The sequence below is a fragment of the Neophocaena asiaeorientalis genome, unplaced genomic scaffold (genome assembly GCF_003031525.2).
Source record: "Neophocaena asiaeorientalis asiaeorientalis breed wild unplaced genomic scaffold, Neophocaena_asiaeorientalis_V1.1 scaffold57, whole genome shotgun sequence".
In the NCBI taxonomy this organism is placed as follows: Eukaryota; Metazoa; Chordata; class Mammalia; order Artiodactyla; family Phocoenidae; genus Neophocaena; species Neophocaena asiaeorientalis.
Genome location: NW_020172731.1, coordinates 2,129,300 through 2,147,120, shown reverse-complemented (window position 1 = coordinate 2,147,120; position 17,821 = coordinate 2,129,300).

Here is a 17,821-nt window from a genome sequence, read left to right as displayed (position 1 = left end):
CCCTCTTGGTTCTTTTTCTACTTCAACGACCACTCTTACTCAGTCTCCTTTGCTGATTGTTCCTTATCTTCCAAAACTTTAAATGTTAGAGTACTAAGACCTCTCCTGTTCTCTATACTCATTCGAAGATGAGCTTAAGTCTACAAATTCCATCTATACCCTTATGACCCTCAATCCCAATGTCTCCCTAAACTCCTGCCTCTTATATACAGCATTTCCATCTAGATGATTAAAGGCATCTCAAATTTAATATGTCCAAAACTGAACTTTTGATTTCCGACCCCAAAACTTACTCCTCTCCAAATTGTTCTCATTCCAATAAATGGCAACACCATCTTTCTTCTTGTTCAGGCCAAAAACTTTAAAGTAATCCTTAACTCTTTTCACTCTATCAGCAAATCTTATTGGCACTGTCTTGACAATAAGTATAGAATGTGACCACTGTTCACTGCCACTGTTAACATACTAACTGGAATCACCGACATTTTACTGAGAGACGACTAGCCTCCCAGCTGGGATCCCTGCTTCTGTCTCAGGTCCTCTTCAGTCTGCTCTCAACAGAATAGCAGAGAGATCTTTTTAAAAATATAAGTCAGCTCTTCCTATTTCCCTTCCCTTTTCTTTCCTTCCTTATCTTCTCATCCCTAGAAATTGGGTCCTAAAGCCATTAGGAAAAGCAAAGCAAGGTAGGCTCCCCCTAGTTGGGGGAGGTATGGTAGCTCAGAATAGGGTATCACAGCCTTGAGCGCAGTAAGTAGTATCCACACAGGAGGGCTTCCTGTGGTGGGAAGTCAGAGCCTTACTGAGGGGAGGACTGAGGGAAGGAGGGCATCCATAGACAGGGGTGGCTCGGGGTAGGGAATCACGGGCCAAGCAGCGTAAAGAGAGGATCAACGTGGGAGAGCAGTCTTAGCTCAAATAGGGTGAGAAGGACATCCATGCAATAGAGTGGTCTGATATGGGGTGTCCAACAGAGAGGTGTCCTATGCAAGATGAGGAAGGAGTCCACATGGGTGTGGAGGGGATGGCCAGGGATAAGGCATTAGGTTCAAGACACGGAACAGGGGGAGGAGGACCTTCACAAGGGAAAGTGGCCAGGGAGTATCAGAGCCCAAGTGAGGCAAGAAGGATATCCAAACCACTACTACTGTCTGGACACTAGAGTGTGTCCATACAGGTGAGTGACCAAGTGCAGAGGTGAAAACATAAGCAGGATCATGAGGATGTCCACACACAGAGGTAGCCCAGCAGGGAGAAATAAGGATCTGAACAGAAGAGGGTTCCATGCAGGCAGGCAGCTAGTTGAGGGTATCAAAGCCCAAGCAGGGTGAGGAGAGCATTCACATAAGGGGAGCAGGTGCGTATAACATATTGGAGAACCAGTGTGGTAAAAAGAGCATCCCCTGGCACGGTGCCCCAGCAGCACTAGGAACCTGGATACCTACAGCGGGATTGGTCACGTTAGTAAATATATTTAGGGTAATGTGAGCAAGTTTTCTCATTGTTGAGTCACAAATATGGAAAGAGAGAAAAATAGAACCCCGCTAGAATGGGGATGGAATATTGGTGTGAATTTATGGTTTTCAATATATAAAGAGGAATAAATATAATTATAAATATGTATGTGGTTGTGTGTATATATGTGCATGTATGTAAATGGCTAGATTTTTAACAATGAAATCAAGCAACGAACTATTTCCAAGTAACATATCTAAAACAGAAGGGCATAGAAAAGTTGAAAGTAAAATTATCCCAAAAAGGTACACCATGCAAAAACTAAAGAGGAAATCAAGAACCAAATTTTGAAGAACTTTATGTGACACACTAAAGACTCTGGATTTAACCACCGTGATATGTTGGGTATAAGAGGTACAATCTAGTTCTTGAACAAGGTACGTTCATGGGTGAGAAATTCACTCCCTGTGGCAACTGGATAACTCAAAGAGTGTTTAAGTTGAGATAATAACTGTAAAACTTTAATCAAAGAAGTACAGCTCATTCAACTGTGAAGTGGTTGGAGTATTTCTTTTCTGCCTGAGGGAGGCCCGTTGACTGCTCACACAATCTAGCACAAGGCAGCATTATGGTGAATTCTCCAAGCCCAGAATCTTTTTGTTTTTTCCAGAGCACCATCCCGACAGGATCCCAGAGTTCATCAGACTCGGGGAAATTTACTCTGACAACACTTACAAAATCCCGGTTTAAAAAACCAACATGCTGATTCATCAATATTTAATGAGGAAAAACACTCACGGGTCAGGCCGACCAGCGTATTCTCTCAGTGTACCTACATCAGAAGCCGTACCAGAAGATGATCTAATGAACTTGGAATTTATGTGGTTTTTCTCTGCTCCCTTCCCTTACTCCAGATCCATTTTTCTGCCCTTCTTTGCTTTGCACTATATCCAGAGAGGCTGGCCCCCATGGCCTGTACACACGCCCCTACCCTCCTGGCCAGAGGCTTCTGTTTGGATTCAGCTACTGAAAGGCACCAGCATGAAATTAGAGAGTGGGAAAAGGAAGAGTTGGGATGTTTCTTCCTTGCTCCCTCCTTGCTTGATTCCATTTATCTGGCAGGAGCCTCATCCCTCAAGACCACAACTGCCACTGGGAATCTCAACATCTGTGGTCCAGCTCCACTCTCTCTGGGCTCTGAGCCTGGAAACACCACTTCCTCCTCCAGGTAGGTAATAATTTCCAGTTGTTCTAGTCTCTGTGGACCACCTCGGTATACACTGTCTGATCTCTCAACCTGTTCACACCTCTGTAAGTCTCTTCATTAGAATTATCTGAGCTGAACTGCATTTCCTGCCATTTGAATGAGTGCCAGAGCATTTCTGAAACACCAAGCATTCTCATATTCTACTTAGGGTGACCTAGGGTCTCAATTTAAGCAGAACTGAGGTGGGATTCAGTCCTTTCTGTTTTCCAGTCAGGATGAGTTGGTCACCCTAATCCTACCTGACTTCACCATACCTGCTTACCACACCTATATGATTATTTATTTAATGTTTTCTTGAAATGGGTTCATTTTGTTTTCTTATTAGTTTTAAAAGAAACTTTAAATCACTGCCTGAAATAGAAAACTAACATCATTTGCCTTTGATCAATTCAAGAAAATATATTATAGAAATAAAAGTAAATGGAAACTAAGCAATAATATTAAATTTAACTAGAAACTATTACTACCTGTGAAGGAAGTTTCTAAGCCTGAGGCCTGCTCTCTCTATACTTAAAAGGAAGATTAGTATCAGGCATTAAAGACATACTAGCCCCAAAATTAAACTTTCTGCTTGTTGTATCAGAACATCTGGTAGAAATTTTAAGTGGATAACATTCTCACCACACAAGTCTACATTATTTACGAACGTACATACATTACCTACATCATCTTGACTATGCCCAGTGGTATGTGCCCCATCCTTCGGGAGACAACAGTTTAAAGGATGATCAAACACCTAACAAAGTCAGGCTCTACTACTCTGATGGCCCAATCTCCACAGTAGATATAACCAGCAGACTAACTGGGTGCTACATTGGCCTGACAGGACCTACTTTACCCATCAGTGGTTGCTTCTGACTTTATTTCTATGAATATAAGCCCTATTCTAATGGACAAAGCTTTTTCTTTGAATCCAGTAATTCTTTTACAGGAAATAGTCAAATCTTTTAAGCCACAGAACAATTCGGTCTCTTTAGGGTAACTTTGTAAGTCTGTTATAGTATGCATTTATTACACATTTTAACTCAGAATACAATCTTATTTCTTTCCTTTTCATATTTTTAGGTCACTTACTGTTACATTCATGTTCTACCTATAAATACAAAATGCTCTGGCACCTTGTTGGAGTGGGAGTGGTAGGTATATGAGTTGTGGCCAGCCCTAACGTCATAGAAGAGAGGACATTAGAGCTCAGGCTATCAAGATTAAGATGTTTCTCTAGATGGAGAGTGGAAGCAAAGATAATCTAGGTAGAAGGAAAAGCATGGGAAATAATAAGTAATTCTACCCATTTCACAGAGTTGTTATGAGGATTAAATTAGATAATATCCTTAGACCAGTGGTTCTCAACTGGTAATTTTGCCCCCCGCCCAGGGACATTTAGTACTGTGTCTGGAGATATTTTTATTGTTATGACTAGGGGAGGAGGGGAGGCTGCGACTCGCATCTAGTAGGTAAAGGTCAGGGATGCTGCTTAATATCGTACAATGCACTGGACAGCCCCCCACCACAAAGGCTTTTTTGGACCAAAATGTGAAAGGTGCAGAAGTTGAGTATCGCTGACTTAGCCTAATGCCTGGCTTACAGTATGCATTCAGTAAATGTTTCCCAAAAGAGGAGGAGAAGGAAGATCTGGAGGAGGGATGGTGCTGTACAAAGGAGATGAGTTCACTGCAGCTGTTTTCTGTTATGGTGAATGCCAAGCCATCATGGCCTGCTGTCATCAAGTGCATTCCCTAATCTCAGCCACCAGCTGTCTATCTACATGGACAATTGGTCATAGGGTGACTAGATAAGAAGTACAAACTGGTGAGCCCTTGAAGAGCAGTCAAGCACCAGACCACAGTGAAGTTTTATAAAAACAGAGAGAGTAACCAAACCTCCCTTTAACTCTAACACACAGCCACCATCCCCTATCCTGTGAACACGTGTCTCAGGCCTGAGAACAACAAATGGCAAGACCCAGTAGCAAAGGTTGGCAGTTCATTTGGTCCACTAGCCTTGAAATAGTGAATCATTACAACTCAGATCTGGTGGACAAGACATGTTTTTAAAAGGGACCATAGCACACTATTTAAACAGGTCTTGCATATAAAATCTGGGAGGCTTAAAGACTTCTGATGAACTTTCAATCCAAAGGATGGTGTGGCAAAGCTAAAAATGGCCCCGATGAGTATATAGCATCAGTGATAGTGCAGTCTTGTTCAAACTAAGCTTCAGCTAACCACACTTTGGCATAACAAAGTGTGGCTCTACAGAGCCACTTGGTAGAGCCACTTCTACAGAAGTGAGGCTCTACCAACAGAGCTTGAGCCACAAACCAAAGAGCAATCTGCATGTATACATGATGTGGAAAGAACTGCTTGTCAGATGTTGGTTTTTCTCAGCCACAGCCTCACAACCGGTGGTATCATCTTCAAATTATGAAGGACAGTTTGATTCTTTAACTGTCCAGGCATGAGGAGAACTAAGGAAGCATAATGCCCTGTGTTGACAAGTTAATGTCTCAGCAGGGAAGACCAATTAGGAAATGTGTCATTTAGGGTGCCGTCTATACCTCCAGAATCAACTCAAACAATGTCTTTGTTTGAACTGACATCTCAGTAAATGCTGAGGCTCTGGAGTCAGACAGAACTGGGTTTGAATACTAGCACCACTGTTCACTGACTATGTAATCTAGGAAAAGCTATTTAACTTCTCCAAATGCCAATTTCATCAACTCTAGAATGAGGATGATAGCTTCTTAGCAGAGTTGCAGTGAGAATTCAATGTAATACTTCAGGTAGAATTCCCACCACCACACCCAGTACAGAGTAACTCTTTGGTAAATACCAGATGCCTGTGGCCATCATCTTATGTTCATATATCATCTCCTACATTTGAGAGCAAAGGACACAGGTCCTATCAAACATATCACATGTTAATAACTGTGAATTGGGGCACCAGGGTCCATACACACTAAAAATAGAACTGTAGACAAAAACTGACTCATGAATTTGTTCATGATTCTTCCTAAAAGTGGACATAGCCTTTCTTCAGTTTTAATATATCTATCCGAATGTTTGTCCTTCCATGGTTTTTCTCACATCTGTATTGCCACTATTTTGACAATATATATATATTTCTTTTGAATAATTTCTGCCTCATATATTTGTCTATCTTTGCCATGATACTGGCCAACCACTGTGGCAACCTTCAGATACCTGTCAGCAACAGATGCTCCGCTAGGAAAAGTTTGCTATCAGTCACTGCAATTGTTCAGTCTCAGAAACTAGAATGAGGAAATAAAACCATCTTTTCCTGAAATTCAGAAGTTAAGCTATCCCAAACAACACACATTAGAATATAAATGCCTCTATTGAACTTTAAGAGACAGTCTGCTCCCAAAATAAGTAATTTGGTAAAATATAAGTCAGTTTCATAGATAGAGGCAGAGAAGGAATAGGTTAGAATACCAGAATGAGAGAAAGGAAGGAAAGGGCGTTAATGTAATTAAATTGGTATTTCCCCGAATTGTTTTGTGACTGGGAACTTATCAGTCTTCATTAGTAAGTGAAAAATGATAAGAAATGTCATGAAAGTTAACATTTTTTGAGGGTTTACTATGTCCCAGGCACCTGTTCTAAGTCTTTTACATATATTAAGTCACAGTAATCTTATGAAATGGAAACCACGGCACCCTCGTTTTGCAAGATGAGGAAAAGGAAGGTTAGAGAAGTAAAGTACCAAGATCACACAGCTAGTAAGTGACAGATCTGGGGTTTAAACTCAAGCAGTATGAATCCAGAGCCTTCCCTTTTAACTTCTACACTTTTAACTTCTAATACCTCTAAATGGAAGTAAAGGAATATTGCCTATCAGACACCATTTAAAATCTAGTCAACAACCCATTTCACAAAATAACATTATGAAATGAAATGATACTGTCATCATATAACAATTTAAATGGTTTTACTTCCAGCCAAAGATTAATGTTGTATTTTAAGGAGAGTAAGGAGAATTTTTTAGTTCCCTAGACTTGGACAATCAGCCCACAGAACCTTCAGAATTTGGTGATTTAATGATCTTAATGCACAATTTTTTTTTCTCCCTCGAGCTTAACATTTTTACCAGAAAGGAAGATGAGATTTTTCTCCGAGTAGTCTTAACAACTGTAAAGAGCTGTCTTAAATTTTTCTAATTTTTTTATTGCCTTATTCTATTTAATTCACAAGTTTGTGTTTCCCCTTAAATGAGTAAACCATGAACTCAATCTTTTTTCTCATTAGCTCATAAGCACCATCTAGTGAAGAAACAGAATAACTACAGAATGATTCTTCCTGGTGAACAGGATTTAATCTGTACTAATAAAGCCTAAGTTAGCGCCATTTTATATCACTGTTCTCAAACAGAAGATTTGTTAAATGCAAACATTACAGCTAAGGTTTAGAATATGTATTTCAAGCTTTCTTATTGTTTTAAATTTTTAGAAATTAGAATTAGCTTGCTTTGTATTTCCAACTCCATTGGCCTTTCTGCTACTGTTGACTATATGTCCTTAGACAGCATTTTAAATGGCACATTTTACAGTACCAATAACCCTGGATGGTTTTTGAAATATGTTTTTCCATATCAGCCCACGTTCTGTTTTTTTCCTCCTTCTTTTCATGTATCACATTATGATTTCTTAAATACATTCACCTAATCATTTATCAAGGACAATCTCTGCCCTCCACGAGCCCATTGTCTAGTAAGTACAGACTTTAGGGAAACAAAGTATTACAGGTGTTATGATAGAGTATAATGTAGTATAGAATCACTATACTACAATTAATCAATTCTAATCAGAAGGGTCAGAAAGAACTGGCTTCCATTTTGCAATTTCCTCAGAAGGCAAGGAAACACATCTTATTCTAACCTATTCTATGCTATAGAATTCTAATCTATTCTAACCAACTCACCACATTAACCAAAGCTCTCCATTACGGCTATAAAATATATTGACTCATACTCACTGCACAGTGAATGCTTAGGGCTAGAAGGCTTTCTAAACACTCATGAACATCTGTTCCTACCAGCTGAGTTGGATGCTTAACAAGAGGCAGTTGGATTTTGTTCCAAAATATGTTTATGCCAGTTTTAGTTGTAGTTACACAATATTAACTACACAACTTAAATAATTACTACATCAATCAATCAAATATAAGTTCGAAAACTGCTGTCAAATTAGGTAGGAGTTAGACAAGTGTAGACGATTGTGGGGAAACAGAACATTCTAGAAGAATTCTGCATTCAAATTGGTTTGAAGATGTTTTTAGATTCTTGCCCTAATTTTTTAAAAAACTTGGAAATCTTAGCTGATACTTATGGGTATATTTTATGCACGAAAGACAATGCACGGCATTCCTAGGATCTCGAACTTTAAAAGGAAGTAAACATCATAAAAGGATTCATAATCAAGAATAGTATTTTAAAAGTGGCACAGAGGTATAATAAAGTTGTCAAAGAAGGTAAAATATAACATGAGGTCAAGATTGTGGAACAATAGAACAATAAACTAGGCTCTTTAAATCATATTTAGATAAAAATGAGAGCATGAGAGGTGAAAGTCTTCGAACCATGGTAGCTGATGCCATAATAACAAGGAGCAGAGGCAAAGTTGATCTCCTCGAATCCTATTTTCCATTCTTCTGTGTAAAGTATATTGAACTTTAGCTGGAAAAGGTAGAAGAGAGACTTTATAAAGAACCTCCTAACTTCTCTACAATGTGCCCAAATGGGACTCGTACATACTATATCCAAGTATAAATTCAGAACACACCTTGAGATTGATGACTCTGTCGTCAGCCATCTTTGAGGAATCAGGAAAAATGCTACAAGACTGATCATGGGCAAATATATTCCTTACCTTCCAGAAATGGCAAGAAGTTGATATTGAAAATGATGGATTGGAAATATACTAATTGTCCTCAACAACATTCTAGAACAAATTCTTAAAATCTCAGACTATAAGCATCTAAAAAGGGACCAGTGTTGAGTGTGAATCATGATTAGTTCATAGGAAACAAACGCTACCAAAACTAACCCGTAACTATTTTTGTACGTTTATTAAGTTAGTCACTTTCCTATTTCTCCGTATTTTTGGAAAACATTTAACAAAGCTTTTAAAGATACGCTTCTGGACAAAAAGTGAATGACACAAAGTTAGAAGGAACAGCCAACGCTTTGAATGGCAGACTCAAGTTCCTGATCCTCAAGGATAGAAAATAGGCCCAGGGACTTCCCTGGTGGTGCAGTGGTTAATAATCCGCCTGCCAATGCAGGGGACATGGGTTCGAGCCCTGGTCCAGGAATATCCCACGTGCCGGGGAGCAACTGAGCCCGCGAGCCACAACTATTGAGCCCAAGTGCCACAGCTACTGAAGCCCTCATGCCTAGAGCCCGTGCTCTGCGACAAAGAGAAGCCACTGTAATGAGAAGCCCACACACCGCAACCAAGAGTAGCCCCCGCTCGCTGCAACTAGAGAAAGCCTGTGCACAGCAACAAAGACCCAACGCAGCCAAAAATAAATAAATAAATATTTTAAAAAAAGAAAATAGGCCCAAATAAGTTAAAAAAAAAAAAAAAGTAAAGAAGTGTAAATGGGAGAGAAATTAATTATCAGCAGCCTGTGTAAGGAAAGGGTTAAGGATTTAGTTAATTTCAATATAATAAAAATAAGTGTCAAAGAGGTAATGTGCTCACAGGCTAAATTAATTACAGTAGTTACAGTAGTAGGACCCTAAAAAAGGAGACATTTTCCATACTGGCTGGTCAATGGTGTCAAATGTTAGAGATGTTCAAGAAAATGAGTTCTGAGGTTTACATTTGGTGATAAGGGCATCATGGTTGACTTTCAAGAGAGTAATTTCTGCTAAATAATTAGGGTAGGAACCAACAACAAAGGATTTTGAGGCCTAAAAAGAGTATGAGCAAAAGTAAACTACCCACTTGAGAGCCTGACTGGTAAAGGAAAGAAAATAGCATTTAAGTAGAGAAGATAAACTAGTATTGGATTAACATTAAGTTCTCTTGCTTTAGAGAACTTTGCTAATTTTATGCAATTGCGAGCAAAAACCAAAACTATAATTAAAACTGAGAAGCAATATTAGTTTCCTTAGATTATTATACAGCTTCAGCTATGCTCTGCCCCTAATAATCCATATGGCTTTGTATTTTATTTTAATTTTACATGTATTATATAAATAAGCATATCAGAAAGACTAGTTCTAAGGTAATATAGAGGAACTAGAAAATAGTTTAGCAGAAATATTGGGCTAGTATAAAGAGAGGAGGAGTCTAAACTGTGGATAGAAAGGCAATTTTCTGCAAAAATTTGATCAGCTCTACTGTAAAGCATCAACATCTACAGGAAACATGGAATAGCATGAAATAAAGAAGTTCAGAAGATAATGGAGAACTCAGATAATAACAAAAAGGAAAGCCAGAAATAGAGGCAGGACAGAGAATCTGCCCAAACCAGACTAGACAACAGCCTTCATAACTTTCCAGTAAAGAAGGAGAAGTAGTTAACACCAGAACCACGATGTGCTTTTGTAGTCGAATTATTTGTAGCCTGTTGTATGGATATGTATGCGTAAGTACATAACAAGATCTATAGCTACAGTATTAGAAAGAAACAAAGAGAGAAAGAGAGAGAGAAAGAAAGAGAGAAAGAAAGAGAAAGGAAGGAAGGAAGGAAGGAGGAGAGGGAGGGAGGGAGGGAGGAAGGAAGAAAGAAAAGGAAAACTCAAGAGCAGCCTGCACTTAAAAACAAGTAGTTCATATTCTAGGAGTTATCCTTCTCATGGCACCATGTCAAAATGACAGATTCTGTACTTCTAAAAGGTGAAGAAATCTTTCGGAAAAATTGACTCCGCCAAACACATGCATGATGTTAAGCGAATGTCAAACTGGTACATTAAACTGTACTTCTTTGCTTCTTTGTTTAGAATCCGAAAGAGTTCACAAATTACAAATAGTTCCCAACTTACCAAGAAGTTGTTTTCTAAAAGTTAGTTGGCAAATGGGCTTCCCTGGTGGCGCAGTGGTTAAGAATCTGCCTGCCAATGCAGGGGACACAGGTTCGAGCCCTAGTCTGGGAAGATCCCACAGGCCGCAGAGTAACTAAGCCCGTGCACCACAACTACTGAGCCTGCGCTCTAGAGCCCGTAAGCCACGACTACTGAGCCCACGTGCCACAACTACTGAAGCCCGCACGCCTATAGCCTCTCTGTGCTCCACAACCAGAGAAGCCACCGCGATGAGAAGCCTGCGCACCGCAACAAAGAGTAGCCCCTGCTCGCCACAACTAGAGAAAGCCCGCACACGGCAACGAAGACCCAACGCAGCCAAAAATAAATAAGTAAAATAAATTTATAAGAAAAAAAAGTTAGTTGGCAAATCAGTTCTATGACAGCATAGTACTTGGTTCAGAGTGGAGCCAGACAGCCCAGGTTCAAATCCTGACTCCACCACCTACGTAATTAATTGAACTCTGAGCTCCCACATCTGTAAAATGGGATACCTACTGAAAGGATTGTTCTGTTGTGATTAATGAGTTATTACATTGAAAATCTTTAGAATCATGCCAGGCACATAGGGAGTATTCAATGAGTTTTAGCTGTTATTATAATTAGCACAGTTGTAGGAACAGAAACACAGTTAAGTAGTTCCTAGAACAGGAGGCTCATAGGGCTGTGGTTAAGGGAAACGACAGGAGAGAAATATGTCACCAGGGGTTTGGTAAATTTCTATACCTTCCCATATGTGTAAGAGGAGGCTTCTCTCTGGGTTACATGTCCCAAAGTGTTTAGCAGAATACATTTAAATTCCAAAGAACATGTTAAGCAAAAAATAAATAAATTAAAATGCTTAATTAAATTTAAAAATTCAGTGATCAGATGACAATGGGAAATGCTGTATATTATATCCTTTCTTCTTGGAGATTTACAGCACATATCAGTCCTGTGATTAAAAAGAGAAAACTACCATTGAATTTTGTTTAATCCAGCATTTCTAAACTTCTATAACCATAGAACCTATTTATCTCTTACCTGCCATTCCCATCACATTTTGGGAAATGCTTCCCCTGGTCAATTACTTCCCACATATTCTAAATTGAAGAACATATAGCAGTTATCCCTAAAGAAATAAAACTGGAGGCTTTTGACTCACAGCCCTCAAAGAATTATAAAAATGCTATTCATAAGTGGAATACTGGTTAAATCATGATTGTTCTTCTTCTTTTTTTTTTTTTTTTTTGCGGTATGCGGGCCTCTCACTGTTGTGGCCTCTCCCGTTGCCGAGCACAGGCTCCGGACGCGCAGGCCCAGCGGCCATGGCTCACGGGCCCAGCCGCTCCGTGGCATGTGGGATCTTCCCGGACCGGGGCACGAACCCGTGTGCCCTGCATCGGCAGGCGGACTCCCAACCACTGCGCCACCAGGGAAGCCCCATGATTGCTCTTCTTGCTCAACCCATTCAAAGTCAGAATAGCAATGTTAAAATAAAACATAAAGCTCCAATGCTTCCTTTTTCTGCTCATATTAGTAAGCCCACTCTAAGCATTTTTTCTGTTCAACTTAATTATTACAGACTTTAATGAAGATAAATCTGAGAACTGCAAAGTGTATTAAAGCATTACAGTTCTGACTTATTGTGATCATTTCACAGTGTATACAAATATAGAATCATTATGTGGTAGACCTGACACTAATGTTATATGGCAATTATACCTCAATTAAAAAAGCATTATAGTTCTTCCTTCATAAATCCAAAATTGTTTAATTATAAAAGAAAAGGAAGCTTTTAACTATTATTGCATGGAAGAACAGAAATAATTTTTATGGCAGCCCAGTGATGTTTTTACAATGTGTGCTAGTACTCATGTCAGCTCTTATTAGTTTTCTTGTTTCTGGGAATGTTTTTATCCATGGGTTAGAATTTAAATGAAGAGGCATTGTAAGGGAGTCCACATTGCTCTAATAAGTCTTAGTTTCAGCGTAGCGCTCTTAGCTTTTATTTCCCCTCTTGAAATATCTCATGGAGCTTTTAGAATGCCATGCGCCTGCTTTCTTGCCCACAACAGTAACGAAACACCCAGTCCAGGCACAAAAATTTCAAAAGTACAGAGGTAAGAGAAGATTTAATTGTTCAGAATCTCAGTTCATTCATTCATTCATTCATTCAACAAATAGGTATTGAATATGTTCCAGATGTCAGAATATATGCTAAGTATTGATGATACTACAGTGGGCAAAATTAGACAAGATCTCTATCCCTTTGGCGCTTATAGTTCCAGGAGGTACAAATATAATTACATATTAAAAAAAGTTGAATTAAAATTTCTCTGAAGAAGAGATATTTGGTTCTATACATACATATAACATGAGAACTGATTTAATTGGGGGTTCTGGGACACTTCCCTAAGAAAGTATCAATGGAGTCAAGAGCTGAAGGAAGAGTCATAGTTAACTGGATGGCAAAATCAGGGGAGAGCCTAGCAGGCAGGAGTAAACGTGTGGGCAAGGCCCTCTGGCAAGCAAGGGCCTGGTAGCAGTCACTTTCCTTTAGCCCTTTCTTGGGAAAGGAAACTAACAAACTAATCCTGGTTCAGTAGTGAATGACAAAGAATAATGTTATGTGTCCAGATAGTTGCATGTTCATCATTGGAGATGTAAATTCTTAGCTTAGCGGGAAAATCATTATTTAAATAATGTTGAAGATTCAAGCACCAGGACAGACTGATAAGGAAGATATTCTGGGGTAAGCAGGGTTTCCAAGTGTCTCCCAACTCACACTGCCTAGAAGAATGACCATCATGCTTCCACAGGAAAAGGGGAAGTGGAGACAATGGAAAGAAATAAGGAATCCAAGGAAGGGGTAGAAAAAGGAATAGTCAGAACTAAGTTAATGCATAGTTTAAAAAAAAAAAAGGGAACCAAGTTTGCTTTTAATGCTTTGTCATAGTTTGTTTCAGTGTTCCACTGCAGTGTAACCAACCACATCCAAACAACAATTTGTTATTTCATTCTGGCAAGGTTAGACATTCTGGCAAGGTTCAGCTGGTGGTTCTCCTGCCCCATGGATGTAGCTCATGCAGCTGCCTTCAGCTGGTAAGTCCAAGACAACACCAATCCTCCAAGACTCTCTCTGTAAGTTGCCTCTCGCGATTCAGCCCAGCTTCTTTATATCAAGGCAACAGGCTCCCAGGAGGGAACTTTCAAAAAGGCCAAGCCCCAAGGCACAGGCACTTATCAAGACTCTGTCTGCACATCACTCATTAATGCCCCACTGCCCAAAGCAGAGTCAGAGAAGGACTGATCCCCACATGCAAGAATGAGTGCTCTTTGAATTCCTAAAAATGTTGTATTTCTCTGTATGTGAGCATATACTACACCAAAGCATCACTAAAAATATTTAGCCTTGGGCTTCCCTGGTGGCGCAGTGGTTGAGAGTCCACCTGCTGATGCAGGGGACACGGGTTCGTGCCCCAGTCCAGGAAGATCCCACATGCCGCGGAGCGGCTGGGCCCGTGAGCCATGGCCGCTGAGCCTGCGCGTCCGGAGCCTGTGCTCGGCAACGGGAGAGGCCACAACAGTGAGAGGTCCGTGTACCGCAAAAAAAAAAAAAAATTTAGCCTTCTCTTTTTATCAAATGTTCAAACATTCTCCCCACACACCCCCACTCTTTGCCACAAAGAAGACAGATTTTACAAGTGTTTTAAATCCCCCATGGTAGTAAATGATGTCCTCTGGAAAAAGGAATCATTTATTAGGAGAATCACTAACTGAATCTACCATTCAATCTGTTTGTAAAAGGTGGTGAAATGTGATTCACCTAATTTTAATATTTGTTAGGAGAAATGGTTGAAGTCATTAAATGAGATGTTTTGATCATGATAACTTCAATGACTTATGTAAGGAACATATTGTAAAAAATCCTAGGAATGTTATTTTTATTTTACTTTTGCTTGAAAGCAGCGTAAGGAAAGCAAAATTGACAAATGGCTATTTGTCAAAAAGTTTATGCATAAAATAGGAACCATGACATTATTGAAACAACCAAGCACCCATAATTTAAGAAAAAAAAAAGTGACTATTTCAAGTCATGACCCCCAGCCTCCTCCTCACAAATAACCTAGAAAATACTCGTCCTCTAGCACAAGTTTTATTTAAAACATTCATAGCACTTAATAAAAAAACTATATTGTGATCCACATTGGAAGAGAATGACTATCTTTGAATTTTCTTGATTCAGTTTTCACATGCTTTCTCCTCCATTTAAATATTTACCTGTTCCTTCCCTGTGTGCCTAATCACCTCTCATTTATCTTCCAGAACACTTCTCTGCAAATGCTCACCAGAATTTCCTACTCTTCCCCAGGCAATGATTCTCTTCTATAAGCTACCTCCATAACTTATACTTACAGAGAAGAGGCCAAACCAAGTCAATGGTGGAGGGAACAGAATTCAGAACATTTCAAGTATAAGCAATTTCTCACATCATCTTCTAATCTAGAAAATGTCATTACTGCTACCATTAGCTCTTTTTATGGCTTCTTTTACTTTGAATTGCAACTCCTTACTCCACATCCCTTCCAAAAATATCACGCCAATGATTGATTCTTCTCTCCTTGGACATTCCTTACCTCCATATTTGGAATCTACAGTAGTTTGGCTTTCATCCATCTCATGAAATGCTCCTTTGGTTTCTCTCTTCCCAGGGGTTTTTCCTCCCCATATCACAGAAGTAAATGGTCTCCCATGCTCAGTGACTCTTCTCACGCTCTTTTCCACCTTGACAAGCCCCTCTCATCCTCAGGCTCAGGTACTTCGGGAACACCTATTAAGCTAAGCTCTTCCTTATTGCCCCATGTTCTCCCTTGTAGTCTATTGCAAGTGGTAGCATGAAAATACTAAATCATGGCAGCTTTAAATAGCCGTGATTTAATACCTTCTTTGTTTTGCTCAATTTCCTGCAATTCCATGGGGGGAAAATACTATTCCAGAGGCACAAAAGCTTATGCATAAAATAGGAACCATAACATTATTGAAATAACCAACCACCCATAATGTAAGAAAAAATAGTTAATTGAAAGAAGATATGGTTCTTGCTGTTCCATCTGCCACAGGGTAATTACAGGAAGATTGAGATGCTCTGTTTTCCAATTTCACCAGTTGAAAATTACAATTAATAACATACACAGGGGCTTCCCTGGTGGCACAGTGGTTGACAGTCCGCCTGCCATTGCAGGGGACACAGGTTCGTAGCCAGGTCCAGGAAGATCCCACATGCCGCGGAGCGGCTGGGCCCGTGAGCCATGACGGCTGAGCCTGCGCGTCCAGAGCCTGTGCTCCGCAACGGGAGAGGCCACAACAGTGAGAGGCCCGCGTACCGCAAAAAAGAAAAAAAAAAACATACACAGAAATCACTATTTCTAAAAAGATATTTCATCAGGACAAAAAAAATTAGTTGGGATAGAAACACTAACCTGTGTCCTTAAAAAGACGCTAATTATCAAAAGAGCTGTGTTTCGACCTTGCTTTGTTTCAGATGTGCTCCGACTACGAACGAACGCTTCTTTTCAACTTTTGGCTATAGATTTAACACCAAAGCACTGCTGATAAACTAACAGAAATCAGATGATAGAGCACTTTACATTCCTCACAGGGCAGGGAGGAAAAAAACAAAACAAAAATCCCTTCCCCAAAACAACTCAATGTCTCACTAAATTTTTAAAAATACAGATTTCTGAAGCAATTCAGGTTTTCTCAGGAGAATAATTAAATGACTCCTCCTTAAAACTTCCTTGCCTGAATCATTTGGATCAATTCCATTTCAAATTATTTAAACAGTAGAACACCTACTTCTTTCTTTGTGGAAATAACATTAATATTCCATTTTCACACAGAGGAGAAAAAGTTTATCCCCAAATATAAATTGTATTTTATTTTTAAAGTTTCACCTCAAATATAAATAGTAATAGGAGAAATTTGCCAAAATACATTGAGATTATCATATCCTTCACCTTATGTATTTCTTCCTCCCCATTCCACATTGCTTTAAACAATCTTGTAACTTCTTTGATTTCATTTAGTAGAGGATGTCAAGATGCAAATATATTAGTAACCAGGACTAGACAAGACAATATACATTTCAGAAGATGCCAGACTTCCACCCCACTTTGCCTCTGAATGAAGATGTGCCCCCAGGAGTAGGAGGACGAAACCCCCTGAATTAAGGTCAAGTTTCCACCACCAGCAAACGTGGGAGGTCTGAGGAATTAACTTCATTTATAGAAAAATAAAGCCAGTTTGTGAAAATTCCCAGCAAAAAAACTGTGGCCTGACTAGCTGTCAGGTGGGAAGGTGCTGGAGGTCAAAGCAGGCAAGGAAATATAGCAGGTATGGTCCTGGAAAGCAAAACCCTGGAAAGTGGAGCACCTACTCCACAGTCTCCTTTATTCTGCTCCTGAATAGGAAGCATCCTCAGGATTTAGGCTTTTGTGTATGAGGCAAAAGGAGAGAATGAGTGGAGGGACAAATCCTGACTGGATAACCAGCAACTTCTGTTACGCTATATAAGGAGAGTAGGCACTTGTTTCACATTTCTTCCTGTAAGTGGTTGGCATCTTCTTGCTGAAATTTTAAATGGGTTTTTTTAATAAAGTATTTAAGGGCTCCCCTGGTGGCTCAGTGGTTGAGAGTCCGCCTGCCGATGCAGAGGATACGGGTTCGTGCCCCTGTCCAGGAAGATCCCACATACCGTGGAGCGGCTGGGCCCATGAGTCATGGCCGCTGAGCCTGCGCGTCCGGAGCCTGTGCTCCGCAACGGGAGAGGCCACAACAGTAAGAGGCCCGCGTACCGCAAAAAAACCAAAACAAACAAATAAAAAGTATTTAAATAGTTTCTAATGATGTGGATCTTCCCTTTCATGAGTGCTATCCTTTCCTTCAGCTATTTTTGTTTAACAAACATCAACAGGGTGGGTAGTGGACCTGCTGGCTGTCAGCCAGATCTGGGTTTAAGTCCCACTCTACCACATGGCAGAATGCACTGAAAACCCTCAGGATGTT